Raw genomic sequence first — 14,768 nt, forward strand, 5'->3', positions numbered from 1 at the left:
ATGGCGCTACTCTTATAGCCTCAGCTGCCACCTCACCATCTAATATACATCCCGCAGAATTTCCAATTACCTAGCTGATCTTTCCATTTACACCTTAAAGGCAACATGCTATCATTTCCTCCCTCCGCTGCAAGCCTGTTCTTCCTATATTTTCTAATTTAATATCATCATAAGGACCCAGTTAGTCAAGCTAGACATGTCATCTTTGACTTCTCACTCTTCCTCACCTCTAGCTGGTCATAAAATTTACAGCATTTAACATCTAAAATCTCTCTATAATCCATGCACTCCCACTGTGCCTCTGCAGGCTCCCAACATCACTCACCTACATCCTAACTGTTCTCCCTGCCTCTCCGCTCTAATGCAATCCACACATCAACTTTCTGATCTGATTATTCTCCTTTCCATAGCTCTCCACTGCCTATGTGTGTGTGCAGGGTGGGGGGGCAGGAATGCAACATGGAAGATACCCTCATACTTTGGCTCCACCATACCATTCCTGTCTGATCTCTTCCGCTATGCGATAAGCCTACAAGAAACAACTCAAAGTTTTCCAAAACTTATGCTGTTCGCTCTGCCTGGAGCGGTCTTTCTTCTCCCTTACATGTGGCAAATTCTACCTAACCGTCAGGGCTAAGTTCCATTCTCTTCTCTTCAAACCTTTCCCTGACCTTACCCATTGTCCCAGAGAAAGTGATCTGCTACCACAGCAGTTTGTTCATTCCAAAAGTGATGAAACTCTTACCACAACATATAATGGCTGGTGGTTGTCTCCTCTGAAGAACACTTAGTACCTCAAGTGGGTATACTGTGTTTTATTCATCTTTGTCTTCACAGCACCCAATGCAGTGTCTAGCTATAGCCAGCTCCCAATAAATATTTGTTGAATTGTTTTAAAATGCAACACTTACTGTTGTCACTTTACACGTTTTAGGTTAGAAATTCAACCTCAGGTTTATGCACCAATCAAAATAATTTTCACATAAGATGTTATAAATATGACCAAGGGTTCAATATTCAGCATCAGCATTTTTATTATTCTCAGATCTTTTTGTCAATATTTTTTGAGTACCATTCTTCAGATACCCTGCTTTCCCAATAGCATTATTTGTATTTGTTACAGGGTCAGCAGTAACTACAAACCTCATACTACATGAACTAATCCCAAGCAAATCTGTGTCACTAACAGGTAGTTGGTTGACTGCTATGGTACATCACTTCAGTACATTTCCAGTGGAATGGCCCATGCATATCCAGTAGATTTTAAAAACTAGGACATGCACTGCTGACTAAATACATAAGATACATGCACATTAGTGAAGCATTTATTTCAATTAGCAGTTGAAGTCAAAAGTACACAACAGCAGACAGGGGGCAGCTCAGTGGTTGAACACTTGCTTCATATGTACAAGGTCACAGGTACAATCCCCAGTACCTCCTTAAAAAAAACAAAAACTACACATCACCTTGATCCTGATTCACCCAAAGTATCCTTTAATTTTAAATAAAGATAACACTTACTCTTATCTCAGACTTTACTCTTATCTGAGATTTCACCCAGCAGGGAGACTCCCTATTGTTATGAGCAGGATGCTGATAGACCTGTCTTAATCCTTCACACTTTCCCTTCCTAACCTGCTAAACTTATCTCACCAATACTGCCCCATCAGAGACCTTTTGCTCCAGTCACTAGACATGTAAGTCTCCTCAGGATAACCCCTAATGGCCAAGTTCACACTACTTTCTCAACATACGATTTATCTCTTCTCTAATTCAATTTTTATACTTCTTTCAAAGACCAGCTCAAATCTTACCTCTTCCAAAGAGTTCCCTAACTCAGCTCACACATTTTTTCTAAATTTCTACTGCACTTTAAGAATAGTCCTCACAGTCTGGTACTTGTTGCTATACTACCTCACAAGATTTCAAAAGTCTTTTTATATACTTTTTTTTCCTCTAGCCCAACAGTTCATAAAGGATAAAAGTGAGGTGTTTTATGTCATTTGTAATTCTACAGTCCTCCTCCTACATCTAACATAATACTGGACAGAGGTAAGTACCTCAAGGACTGAACTAAAGGCTTTCTATATATGGATACACCATTTTTGCACAGCGTGATACATAACAAATATCTATTGCATGCCTACTTGTGCCAAGTACTTTTGTAGGTATTGGGGATACAACAGAGGGAAAAAACAACAAAACAAAAAAACCACAAGTGTGTTTCCTGTCGTCAAAGCTGTGATAATCCAGAGAGAAAGAGAGATTGAATTTTAATAACTTTAAGTGTTACTGAGCTGTTATTAATGATTCCAAGATGTTAAAACTTAGGTAACATATTTTACAGATTCTCAGTTATGAAACGAAATCACAGAACTTTAGAGCTGAATAAAACTTTAGAAGTTACTATCTCCACTTTCCTTGCATAAATCATGCTTAAATTTCAGTACAGTCTTTCTGTTGCCTTAATGAACTGACAAGAAGACTGATTTCTTCAGTATATCCAAAACTCTTTCCTCCTGAGGACGGTCACTACAACCGCTGCACATCCATCCACGAAGGAGTCCACTACACTAAGGAGAGAATTAATGACTTGCTGAGCCTTTACACTCATGCTTCTCTGATCATCAATTTCCATTCCACACGTTGAACAGAATCTGTATTTTCTGACTACTAAACAGCAAGCCTGTATTACTTTGAGAAAGATAGAGAAGATAACTTCCCTATTTCCTTTGCCCTAAAAATGACAAAAGCGCAAGCGGTTCCGAGAAACAAAACAGCAAACTTGAGTCTACGAGGAAGAAATGAGGAAGGATATAGGTCCGTTGCCCTCAAAATCTGTAGCAACACTGTGACACAAAGTTTTATGCGTGCCTTAGGCACGTGCACATACATGTGAAATTGGAAGGAAACTTGGCAACAGGTTGGCCGCGCGTCTCTATACTGACAGATCGCCCTCCCCAGGTCGTGGGCGTGTCTGACGCTGCACGCCGGCACTGATTCACAACTCTCTCCATAACAACCAGCTCCTGCTTGGAGCCAAGCCAGGGCAGGGGCGAAGAAGGCCCCAAGCATCCCAAACTTTCCGAACCCCAACCCGGATATCTCTGGCTCCGCCTCCTCTCGGTCCTGGGCAACCTCGTCTCCTGCAAGATGCGAGATTTCCTAGGAACCCGGGCTTCTCCTAATTCGAACTTCTGGTCGGGGGCCTGGCAAAGCCACTTTAATGCCCCCCAAGCCTTTCTTGCCACCCAGGACGGCAGAATCTTTCCCGGCCCCGCCCTACGGCTTCTGAGAGCGCCCCGGCCCGGAACTGACCCTCGTCAGCCCCCGTCCTCGTTCCTCCCTCGCCCCCGGAAAAAGCGGCAGAGGGGCGTGGAGCGGCGCGCACGGGTACGCTGCGGACGCGCGTCCCCGCGTCCCGGGCCCCGGCAGCAGGTGTGGCCAGGTCCTACCTCCCCTTCGAGACCCGGAGCTACTCACCCCAACTATGTTCCTCTGAGACCTAGTTGCCGGCACAGATGTCTCTTCCGCCTGCTCCGCGCCCCCCTCGTAGCCACCGCCCCCTCCGCCGCTGCCGTCGCCGTCGTCGTCGCCGCCGCCACCGCCGCGGCGCGCGTCCGTCTTCACGCACACCGCCGTGGCCGCGCACGCGCCTCTGCGCGCTGGCGTCACTTAACCGCTCGACTGTGGGCCGGCGGGGTCTGAGGGTGTAGAGCGCCGAGGTTTCCTCGGCTGGTGGTCTGCAGCTTTTCCCCGCCGGCCCGACCCGCTGCCCCTCCTGAGCTGGGGGCACCTGCCTCCGGGTAAGTCACGTCACACGTCACTATATGTCGTCACTGGTGTGCGTCACTGCGGCTGGAAAGATCCCCAGTGTGATCGCCACCTCAGTGTTCCAGGGCACCTGTGGGGAGAGAGCAGCGGTCTTGTCCAGCCTGGCGCGGCCACATGGCAACTTCAGCAGAACGCCGGAAAGTTCTCAAAGGAGAGGGACTAGGAGGGACTGAGAGCGCCTTTAATGTTACTCGTTACTTAACGTATTAAGTGACCCTTCTTAATTTAGCCGCAGGGTGTGATGGACAAGCCTTGAATTTGAATATTGAGGCCAACGCTGGCATTTATCATCCACGGTATTAGGCAAATCACCCAATTACCCTCTCAGTTTCCTCATTTTTAAAGTGGGAATAGTAATATCGGTTCTGCCTAAGTCGGAAAATTGTAAGGTTAAAATGAAACAATGTATGCAAGCATGCCTTGTAAGCTATAAATCCCGTTAGACTTTAAAATATTTTTATTTTTGGGAAGCGGCTGTGGCTCAAGTGATAAGGTCTAGTGATAAGGCCTCTGCCTATCATATGGGAGGACTAGGGTTCCATCCCTGGGGTCTCCTGGTGGAAAAGAACAGAAAGCGCCTGTGCGCGAGCTGAGTGCCCACGTGAGTGCCTGTGTGTGAGCCAGTGTCCAGCAAGTGAGTCACACAGCAAGATGATTACGCAACAAAAAGGGAGGTGAAGGGGAGAGTCAAGGTGAAGCACAGCAGAGACCAGGAACTGAGGTGATGCAATTGACAGGGAACTGCTCTCCACTCAGGTCCCCAGGATTAAATCCTGGTGAATCCTAGAAGAGAAAAATGAGAAGAAAAGACAAAAAGAGATAGATGTAGAAGATCATGCAGCGAATGGTCACAGACAGCAAAAACAGTAGGGAGGGGGAGGGGAAGAAAAATAAAGTAGACTTATTAAAATATATTTTTTTTTATTATGAGAGAAAGCAGTTGAGCAAGAGTAGTTAAAAGCATGAACTTTGGAGTCTGAGAAATCTGGGTTCAAATCTGGCACTGACTGCATAGTCAGTTCTGTTTGCAGGTAAGGAAAGCTGGAGGTCCAGGATGTGTGTGGAGAGGGAGTGGGGGGAGTAATTGGGAAGGAGATAATTCCAGACGAAGGAAGCTTCATGAATAGAGGCACAGAAGTGAAAACGGACAGGAAAAACAAAAGATAAGAAGTGATAAGCGCCTTAACCAAGGCATTGACAGTGGAAATGTTGAGGTGGGAATATGAGGATTGATAGGGTGACAGAATTGACAAAAATGAGTGGGGGCTAAATGAGTAGGCTAAGTTTTTAGTGTGGGTGCTGGTGTACATGGTACTAGCATTTAGCAAGATGGGAACAAAGATTAGGTTATTCACAGATTTCTTACTTAAGTTATAGATAATGTTAGTGACATTCCTAGGAAGATAATCAGGTTTGTGAGGTATGATGATGTGTTCACATATGTTTATCTTTGTTGGGGAAACATTTCTTCTCTACTCAAAATACCGTTTTCCATATTGAGTGACATCTATCAGTATAATATTCCTGACCTTTCACAGTACCGCCAACTCTCTAGGGACGAGTAACTTCCTGACTGGTGAATTTAAAAGGAGAAACTGTACACATGTAACTAATCCCCATCTTTTTCTCTTAGAAGAAAGCTGCCTTCAGGAAGTTATTGTGGTGGTTTCCTCTGCTCTGGGAGCAGGACTGCTGGTGAAGGTGAGAGGTCCTGGTCCAGGGCCCTGCAGTGACTAAGCGTATTTAATTCCAGAGCTTGGCATTAGGAAGTTCTCTGCAGTAATAGTCAATACCAATTTTGTCAGTTGTGGTAGATTGCATAATGACCCTCAAAGATGTCCATATCCTAATCTCTGGAATCTGTGAATATGTCACTTACATGGCAAAAGGGACTTGACAGGAGGGGAAATTATCCTGGATTATTTGAGTGAGTACAATGTCATCATAAGTATTCTTATAAGAGGCAGAACGTCAGAGTCAGAGAAGGAGATGTGATAATGAAAGCAGAGATCAGAAAGAGATTTGAAGATGCTACACTGCTGACCTTGAAGATAGAGCCAAGCAATGCAGGAAGCCTGAAGAAGCTGGAAAAATCAAGGCAATATATTCTCGCCTATGGTCCCAGAAGGAATGCAGACTTGTCAACACCTTGGTTTTAGGACTTATAACTGTAATTTAATACATTTGTGTTGGCTTAAGCCACTAAGCTTGTGGTAATTTGAAACTAATACAGTCAGTGTGAAAGGTGGTATTTAGTCTTCTGCTGCATTCTCTTTTACAATATCTGTGGAAAAGAAAGGTGCAATTTATTAGGCTGTCTGAAAGGCAACAACAGTGTGAATGTGACTTGATGGAGGGAACCCTCCATGTCCAGAGGAAAGGTTCAATAAGCAGTCAAATTACACAGGTCCATGAATGAGAAGTCTGAGTTAAAATAGATTTGGAAGGCATTAACCTATAATTGGTCATTTAAGCCATAAGCATAAATGAGATCAATCAGGGAAAAAATATAGAAACAGTAATAAAGAGGACTAAAGATAGAACCCTGGGCAGCACTAATTTTAAAAGAGAGTAGCAGATGAACAGAAGCCCACAGAGAAGTCTGAGGAAGAATGGCCGGAGAGAGAAAAGGAGAACTGAGTGTAATACCTCCAAAGCCAAGGTAGGAAAAAAATTTCAAGATGAAGAGGGAGTCAGCAGAGTCAAGTATATCAAGCAACAAAAGTGAATGGTGAGGGAAGCGGATATGGCTCAACTGATAGAGCATCCATCTACCATATAGGAGGTCCAGGGTTGAAACCCAGGGCTTCCTGGATCTTTGTGGAGCTGGCCCACGCACAGTGCTGTTGCGCGCAAGAGTGCCATGCCACACAGGGGTGTCCCCCGCGTGGGAGAGCCCCGTGTGCAAGGAGTGCACCCCTCATGGACAGGCATCCCGCGTGAAAAGCACAGCCTGCCCAGGAATAGCGCCACACACACAGAGAACTGATGCAGCAAGATGATGCAACAAAAAAGAGACACAGATTCCCAGTGCCACCAAGAATGCAAGTGGACACAAAAGAGCAAACAATGGGGGTGGGGTAAGGGGAGAGAAATAAAAAAAAAATAGTGCTTGGTGACCAAGTATAGCTGCTTCCATAGTGAAGTGGAGATAGATGGCAAATTGCTGGGATCTCTAAAGCAGGCCAGTGAAGTGGATTGTCTTCTGACTGATTAATGGAGTTTGAGATTCTAGTCTTGGCTCTGGCCGTTAACTATCTGGATAACCTTGGGCAAATCACTTAACTTTCCTTGGTTTGGTGATCTCATTCTCAAAAGAGAGCATCAGGCTAAGATTCTATCATTTTCATATTAATTCCAAGATAATCTCCCAATTTTATATTAAATTGATTTGCTTATAACAGGACACTTCAAATCCTACTCTGATCATTTCACCAAACATTGAGAGTCAGTTTACAATGTGCTTGTTTCTGTCCAGATACTATGGCTATAACAGTTTTTCAAAAAGCACAGTTTAGGAAAGGAGATAAACATATAAATATCTAACTAATTACCACAAGTATTTTTTTAAACAAATCAAGATAAAAATTGAATGAACTATTACAGAAATCTGTAAAAAGTGAAATGGAACTGCAGATAAGGGACAGTTCTGCCTAATGGAAATCAAAGTATTGTACTTAACTATTCCATCAGATAGGTACAATGTGCCTCAAAAAATGGACTTGACTACAGGCCAAGACATTTCCATGGAAATGAAAAAGACCAGAGAGTTGTATTAAATTGATCACTTAAATCTGAATGGATATTTATGTACAATTTTTTCCTAACAAAGTAATTGGGAAAAATAGACACAAGTAAAAGTTGAATGGAAGAGTAATTTATTTACTTTTCTACCAGATCCAAGAAGAAACTAGTATTTATTGTTATACTTGCCATGCTCTGTGACATTTGCTCATCTAATCTTTATATATTCTCACTTAATTTCACAAATATTAGCTTATTATATCAACAGCTTACATCATATCCTTCTTTTAGCACATGGGGATACAAAGTTTACAATGACAAAGCTCAAGTAATTCAGCCAATGTCATTATAGCAGTTACATAGTAGACCAAGGAGGTTTAGACCCAGCATAGATAACTTCTCTCAAGGAAACCTTTCCTCTGGGGTACCTTAACAGGTTTAAGTGCCCTTCTGTGCTATTAGCATATACTTTAATAACAATGCTTACTGTATGTGCCAGGTACTGCTCTGTATGCATTATGGGCATTAACTCTCTTAATCCTTGTAACATCCCTTTGAGGTAAGTGTTAATCACAGCATTTTATAAATCAGGAAACTAAGGCACAAACAGATTAAGTAATTACTTAATCTGGCCACACAACTAATACATGATGGAGCCAGGATTCAGATGCTAGTACTTGGGCTCTCTAGAGTACCTTCTCTTAACTCCGACGCTGCTCTACCTCTCATACCATATATCCTCTGCCTATTTTGAGGGATTCTAGAAGACATAGCTTACAGAACTTAGCAATGCTTTTACTGTATGCTCGCTGCTCTCATGTATGTGACATTGCTTTGTGTTCTTTAGATGAATACAAGAGGATTTTTGAGCCAAATGTCATGAAATACTTGGCTACCTTGAATAATGTATGTTCTCCTTATGGTCAATATGAATTATATAACTTGCTGTTTTTCCTTTTCACTTTGACTGGCAAGAGCTCTGAACAAATTTGTGGCTCAGCCTTAAAAACTGGCAGAACCCATTGTCTGCATATCTGCATTCTGTCAGTTTGAAATTTTTCCAAATAAAAAGTTGGGGAGGCCCTAGATCTCAGCAGAGTTGCAGCACCTCATCTCCAGTTAATTGGACTAGCCCAGGACAACTAACAAAAGGATGATGATGGACAACGCCCATTCCCCAAAAAAGCAGTGAGTAGCTACAACTGCAAGCAAGACAGTTCTATCCATCTGCTCCAGTTCCATCCATCTAAGCCCCCTCTTAATCAGAAACAGTGGGCATCTCCATCCCAAAGTCCTCAAGATTGCGGAATGAACAAACATAAGTGGGGAATGCAGTTGTGGGCCAAAGTAGACTTATTATTTTAGCAATGGAAGAACTTGTATCATTCATATAAAGGCAGTAGCCACCAGAGGATCTGTGGGAAGGGAGAGGGAAGAATAGGTATAACATGGGGCATTTTTGGGAAATTGGAATTGTACTGCATGACATTGCAATGATGGATACAGGCTGTTAAACATTTTGTCAAAACCTATAAAATCGTGCAATGCCAAGTGTAAACTATAATATAAGCTATAGACCATGTTTAGTAGTAGTGCTTTGATACGTGTTCATCAATTGTAACAAATGTACCACCTTAATGGGGAAAAATGGGGTATATATATATATATTTTTTTTTCTGAAAATCCAAACCCCCAAATTTTATTGATATTAACTGAATATTTCAATCACTTTTTTTTTTTTTTCAAAAGAGGTACCAGGAATTGAACCTGGGACCTCATACATGGGAAGAGGTGCTTAACCACTGAGCTACATCCATTCCGCATGAATCCCCTATATATATTTTTTAAAGGTAGATTTATTTATTTCTCCCCTCTCCCCCATTGTCTGCTTTGTGTCCATTTGCTGTGTGTTCTTCTGTGTTTGCCTGTATTCTTATTAGGTGGCTCCAGGAACTGATCCAGGAACCTTCTGGAGTCGGGGAGAGGTGATCATTCTCTTGTGCCACCTCGGCTTCCTCCTCTGTATTTTCGATGTAACATTTATATTATCTAAGTCTTTAAAAATAAAAAAATTTTAAGTTGGGGAGAAAAAAATGGTCTAATTTTTTCTTTATTTTCTAAATTGTTGATAATGCACATCTGCGTTATAATTAGATAAATAATTTTTTTTTCAAAAGAATGTTTTTAGCTTCAAAGGTTCTTTCAGGCTTTGATTCAAGAACTAGTTTCAGGTTAAATTGCATGAGTTCAATATGGAATCCCTGTTCATATAAAACCAGGACTTTGTATGACCTAGGAAGGCCAAATCAGTAAAATGGGTGTTCACTCAAATAAGAAAGTATTTTAAGGGGCATAGAACAGCCAAGCTGTGGTCATCCTTATATTTAACCTACATCTAAATAATTTTAAGCCACGTTTGTAGTATTTGGACACATGCTTTCTTGCTTTAGAGACAAGAAAGTCCATTATCTTCCTATCTCCTGCTGATATTTTATTATACAGACTTCTTTGGCAGTTTAGTTCCAGATCACCACAGTAAAGCAAATATCTCAAAGCAAGTCGTGAATTTTTTTGGTTTCCCCGTGCTTATAAAATTGATATTTATACTGTAATCTATAAACTGCAATAGCATTGTCTAAAAAAATTTTTGTACACACCTTAGTTTAAGAAATACCTTATTTCTAAAAAATGCTAACCATCACCTGATCCTTCAGCAAGTTGTAATCTTTTTGCTAGTGCACGATCTTTGCTAGTGGATGATGTTGATGGCTGCTGACTGATCAGGGCGGTGGTTCCTGACGTTGGGATGGCTGTGGCAATTTCTTAAAATAAGACAACATGAAGTTGGCCACATCAATTGACTTTTCCTTTGGTGAAAGATTTCTCGGTAGTATGTAATGCTGTTTGATAGCATGTTATCCACAGGAGAACTTCTTTCAAAATTGGAGTTAGTCCTCTCAAACCCTGTCATTGCCTTATCAACTAAATCTACATAATATTTTAAATCTTTTGGTGTCATTTCAACAATGTTTACAGCATCTTCACCAGGAGTAGATTCCATCTCAAGAAATCACTTTCACAATCTTATCTTGATTCTGAGCAGCTTGGTATTCATAAGTGTTGAGATTGTATAGCCTCCATCCCAAAATCACTGTGAGCAAGCTTCCCTGTTTAGAGATGTTTGACCAAGGTGTATAGCCTACTCTGATTCCCACCTAACACTAACCAGGGTTAGCACAGACCCTGAGAAGATTAGAGTCTGCTCCTTTGCACAGCATGAAATTTGTTTAAAAAGGAACCCTCCAGTTTTATTTGAGGGTTGATGGTTGGGGGTAAGGAGGGAAAAGGGATGACGACAGCATGGTCATAAGAGAGAAAATGAGTTTCTGAATCTACTATAGGTAAAGCATTTGAATCTCTATCAGATACACCTTTTGGATTTAAGAAAAGAAAAGGCCTTTACAAGGTTCTGATGCTAAAAATGGTCAATTCAGGATTGGAAGAAAGATGTGTTCATGAATTTTTAAAAAACTTAAAACCAGGTAGACATTAAAAGCAGTTTCTTAGATCAAGAGATTTTAAAAGGTCTCTTTTGAAATGAGTGCTAGAACCAGCCTTATTAAAGCAGGTGGGTATACAGTGACCTCTAGGTTTATTGGTAACAGTTTTTCAGGAGAGAAAGCTGCCTGACCTTTGGGAATATGCTGTAAAACTTCTCATTAGGCTTGTATGCCTGCAAAGAGAAATGATAAGCTTCCTTGTGTGCCAGATCATATATAATGTGTTTAGGGGGAAATAACCCAAAAAATTTTTAGAAGTAAGCTATTATAATCCAGGAAAAGGTCCTGGAAACCGCAGACAATTAGAAAAATTAGCCCTCCATGCTGTCATGGCCAAAGAGGCCAGCAAATCACTGGGCATAATCAGGACAAGAAGAATCAACCCCAGACTTTAGGTCAATCCCCATTTGCAGCACCACATCTAGTTTCTTGTGTTTTTATTAAGATACAACTCAAGAAATTTTTCAGAGAAGAATGAATAAAATCATGGAATGAAAGTCTCTGATTAGGACCACAGAGTTTCAAAAAAGGAGAGGGAGGTGATATTTGTGTAGAGAATTTAACTGAAATGTGCTATGACTGGCCAATGAGAATTTTCAGCAAATAGAACATGCCACTTGAATCCAGGAAAAATAATTAAGAACAAATCAAAATATTACATGAGGGTTACCTAAGAGCACTAAGGATTAGATGAAGTATAAACAGGTTTAAGAAGGGTTGGGCAAAGTGAAGGCTCAGTCCCAGAACTGCAGTGGAGGTAGAGCGCTCCTGCCTTTTGAGGATAGTCTCAGAGAGGCAAGACTTCTCTTCAGAGTGGTCCTGGGAGAATCAACGTTCACACCCAAGAGAATGTCTCACTTGGAGAAAACTGCCTTGGGTGGAATGACCCAAGTCACACCTTTCCTAGCTTCAGGTATGTACTTTAAAGTTGGCCTGTAAAGAGTATTGAAAAATGTACCCAATATGAAGTTCTTGATTTATGTTTACATCCAGAGTTCTGTGACATATACCTTCTTGTTCCCACTCAGTCCCCTGGCCTGCTGCAAATCGATTGCACTTGATTAAGCTTTTCTCTATAGGTAAGAAGTTTAAGTTGGGGACTGGAGCTTATAGGCTGCTGCTATGACCTTTGGCCCAACGTGCCAGATGTGGCTCATTTCCCTGTCCACTGACTTTAAGTGCCCTGGTGAAGCAATGTTTCCATCTTTTCCACACCAACTGATGGTCTGTATATACTAACCTGAAAGAAGAATGGCTGTAGCTACAAGGGAGACCTGGCTAGGGTGGTTGAGCGCCTATGTTCGTGACTGCTTTTGGTTTTGGGATGAGTTAATGAAGGCAGAGGAGCTGTCTTACCTGCTTGCCACTTGATAATAGCAAAACATGCTATGCCACAAAGTTATCCATTCTCTGGGATAAATAAGCTAGTTTAACCATTGTGATAGACTTTTAGAGGAGATCCCTGAGAGTTTGAGAATCCTTAGACAAACCTCTCCCTTGATCACCTTGATACAGTGTTTGGAGAGGAGGGTACAGTGCTACTCTACAGCAAATACTTCGGCTTGTTAAAGAGGAAGCCAGGCATTTTGCACTAGGAAGAATCAGTGATTACTTTTCAGAAGATCTCAGTGGACCACAAATATATTATGGATATATTATGTAATCTAGTTTTAACTCCATCATGGATCAACCATATATAAGTAACTTGCAGTTTAAAAGGGATCCCATCAATGAAAAGAAAACATTTTTTAAACTGACTGCCTTTAGTTAAATTGAAGAGAGTCATCACTTGACTAAAGGTTCAAACTTTCCCACCTAGATCTTGAAATCAGGCCAAACAATCCACATCTGGTGCCATAAAAATGAACTGCAAGGGAAAATGGTAAACTCTTAGTGAATGGAAATTGGAATTGAAAGGGTTTGCTGTCCTTAGGATGTTCTAAAATGCCAAGGCAATTGCTTGTATCTAACTGTGAACAAATAATTTGTTTTCCATACACGCACGTGCACACACACACACAAAACACTTTACTCATCCATAAGAAGCAACTCCTCATCCATTAAAGCTTAATCATGAGTTTGCAGCAATTCAGTGACAGCTTCATGCTCCACTTCTAATTCTAGTTCTCTTGCTATTTCTACCACATCTGCAGACACTTCCTCCACTGAAGTCTTGAGCCCCTCAAAGTCATACATGAGGGTTGGAATCAACTTCTTCTAAACTTCTGTTTTTTGTTGTTGTTTTGTTTTGTTTTTTAAAGATTTATTTATTTATTTAATTTCCCTCCCTCCCCCGGTTGTCTGCTCTTGGTGTCCATTTGCTGCATCTTGTTTCCTTGTCCGCTTCTGTTGTCAGTCAGCGGCACGGGAAGTGTGGGCGGCGCCATTCCTGGGCAGGCTACACTCTTTTCACGATGGGCGGTTCTCCTCACGGGCGCACCCCCTGCGCGTGGGGCTCCCCCACGCGGGGGACACCCCTGCGTGGCACGGCACTCCCTGCGCGCATCAGCACCGTGCATGGCCAGCTCCTCACGGGTCAAGGAGGCCCGGGGTCTGAACCGCGGACCTCCCATATGGTAGACGGACGCCCCAACCACTGGGCCAAAGTCCGTTTCCCTAAACTCCTGTTTATGTTGATATTTTGAGCCCCGTACCTGAATCACAAATGACCTTAATTTAAGGCACTAGATTGGTGAATCCCTTCCAAAAGGTTTCCATTTAAATAATAAGACTTGAAAGTCAAAATTACTCCTTGATACATAGACTGCAGAAGGGATGTTCTGCATTAATCTCATTGCACATCTCTATCAGAGCTCTTGGGTGACCAGGTGCATTGTCAGTGAGAAGTAATATTTTGAAAGGAATCTTTTTCTGAGTATGTCTCAACAGTGAGCTTAAGATATTCAGTAAGCCATGATGTAAAAATGTGTGCTGTCATCCAGGCTTTGTTACTCCATTGATAGAACACAGGCAGAGTAGATTTAGCATAATTCTTAAGAGGTCAAGAATTTTTGGAATGGTAAATAAACATTGACTTCAACTTAAAATCACTAACTGCATTAGCCCCTAACAAGAGAGTCAGCCTGTCCTTTAAATCTTTGAAACCAGGCATTGACTTCTCTTTAGCCATGAAAATCCTAGATAGCATCTTCCTCCAATATAATGCTGTTTCATCTGCATTGAAAATCTGTTGTTTAGTGTAGCCACCTTCATCAGTTACCTTAACTAAATCTGGATAACTTGCTGCAGCTTCTGCATCAGTAACCTACTACTTCACATTCCATTTTTATGTTATGGAGATGGTTCTTAACTTAAACCTCATGCGCCAACCTCTGCTAGTTTCAGAGTTTTCTTTTGTAGCTTCCTCACCTCTCTCAACCTTCATAAATTGCTCCGGATTTGTTTTTGGCTTAAGGGAATGTTGTGACTGGTTTGATCTTCTATCCAAACCATTATAACTTTCTCCATATAAGCAGTAAGGCTATTTCACTTATCATACACATGTTCACTGGAGTAGTACTTTTAATTTCCTTCAAGAACCTTTCCATTGTATTCACAACATGGCTAACTGGTGCAAGAGGCCTAGCTTTTGGCCTATCGGGACTTTATATGTGCCTTCTTCACTATACT

At 41.7% G+C, this 14,768-nt stretch overlaps 2 protein-coding genes across 3 annotated transcripts in view; one reads left to right on the forward strand and one right to left on the reverse strand.

Annotated features, from left to right (window-relative positions):
- Nucleotides 1-3,622, reverse strand: part of BTBD9 (BTB domain containing 9) — a 475,382-nt gene extending 471,760 nt beyond the window's left edge. For both annotated transcript variants that reach the window (XM_004460278.5, XM_071218440.1), the window contains exon 1: nt 3,484-3,622. The gene's annotated coding sequence lies outside the window, so the exon portion shown is untranslated. The remainder of the gene's footprint in view (nt 1-3,483) is intronic.
- Nucleotides 3,623-3,690: 68 nt separating this feature from the next.
- The window catches only part of DNAH8 (dynein axonemal heavy chain 8), a 467,072-nt gene continuing 455,994 nt past the window's right edge, over nt 3,691-14,768 (forward strand). Inside the window, exon 1 of the mRNA XM_071218442.1 lies at nt 3,691-3,806. The gene's annotated coding sequence lies outside the window, so the exon portion shown is untranslated. The remainder of the gene's footprint in view (nt 3,807-14,768) is intronic.

The sequence above is a fragment of the Dasypus novemcinctus genome, chromosome 11 (genome assembly GCF_030445035.2).
Source record: "Dasypus novemcinctus isolate mDasNov1 chromosome 11, mDasNov1.1.hap2, whole genome shotgun sequence".
Classification (NCBI taxonomy): domain Eukaryota; kingdom Metazoa; phylum Chordata; class Mammalia; order Cingulata; family Dasypodidae; genus Dasypus; species Dasypus novemcinctus.